Source organism: Propithecus coquereli, unplaced genomic scaffold (assembly GCF_000956105.1).
Source record: "Propithecus coquereli isolate 6110/MARCELLA unplaced genomic scaffold, Pcoq_1.0 Scaffold698, whole genome shotgun sequence".
Classification (NCBI taxonomy): domain Eukaryota; kingdom Metazoa; phylum Chordata; class Mammalia; order Primates; family Indriidae; genus Propithecus; species Propithecus coquereli.
The window spans coordinates 169291-170419 of NW_012153040.1; positions in this window are offsets into that span (position 1 = coordinate 169291).

The following is a 1129-nucleotide window of genomic DNA, read 5'->3' on the forward strand; positions in this document are numbered from 1 at the left end:
TTTTTAAACTTTCTTGTTAAAAACTAAAACACAAACACACAAGCCTAGGCCTATAGGGTCAGAATCACCAATATCACTGTCTTCCACCTCCACATGTTGTCTGACTGAAAGGGCTTTGAGGCAATAACATGCATGGGGCTGTCACCTCCTATGATGACAGTGCCTTCTTCTGGAATACCTCCGTAGGACCTGCCTGAGGCTGTTTTACAGTTAACCTTTTTTTTTAATAAACAGCGGGAATACACTCTAACAATAAGAAAGTCTAGTATAGTAAATGCATAAACAGTTAACAGTCCTTCATTATCACTATTGAGTATTGCACACTATGCATGATGGTGTGTGCTGTACTTTGAGGTGCTGTGGGCAGTGCAGCAGGTGTGTTTGCACCAGCATCGCTGCAGACGAGAGGAATGCATTGTGCTGTGAAGTTATTAGGCGAAAGGAAGTTTCAGCTCCAATACAGTCTTGTGGGACCACCTGATATATGCAGTCCATCATTGACCAAAATGTCATTGTACGACACGACTATACTTAACAAGTAGCTGCTTATTAAGTTATAAGAATGGAAACAGTAACAGTTATGAATTGAGTGTAAGTACCATGTAGGCACTTATCTATATTCCCTCATTTAATCATCACAGTTGCCATGAGGCATAATTAATTACTTTTGTCACCCCCACTTTACAGATGAGGAGACTAAGTCTCAGGTAATTTGCTCATGAAACACACCAAAAGCAAGGCACCAAGAGCTGGATCTAACGCCAAAGCCTAACATACAAACAAGCGTATTACACCACCAGTAATGGCAAGTAGACTTATCTTAAAGTGGAAGTTTCATTCCACAGCTAGGAGTGTGAGCTTGTTGAGATTGGTGTTACTGCTCCATGGGGCACAGATTGGTCATGTAGAAATCTAGAAGGAAAAGCTCTTAGCTGAGATAGTGAAAAATCATTGAAATTATATGAGTACAGTGGAAGGATTATGGTTCCATGGAGCATGTGGTGGGCCTCATAATATGAGGACACATTGAATCAAAGAGAATCACACAGGCCTCAGTCTCACCATGCAGCAAGCATTCGTACACCGCACTGTTCTCAGTGCTGCGTTGCTAAGACGCAAAATACGTGCC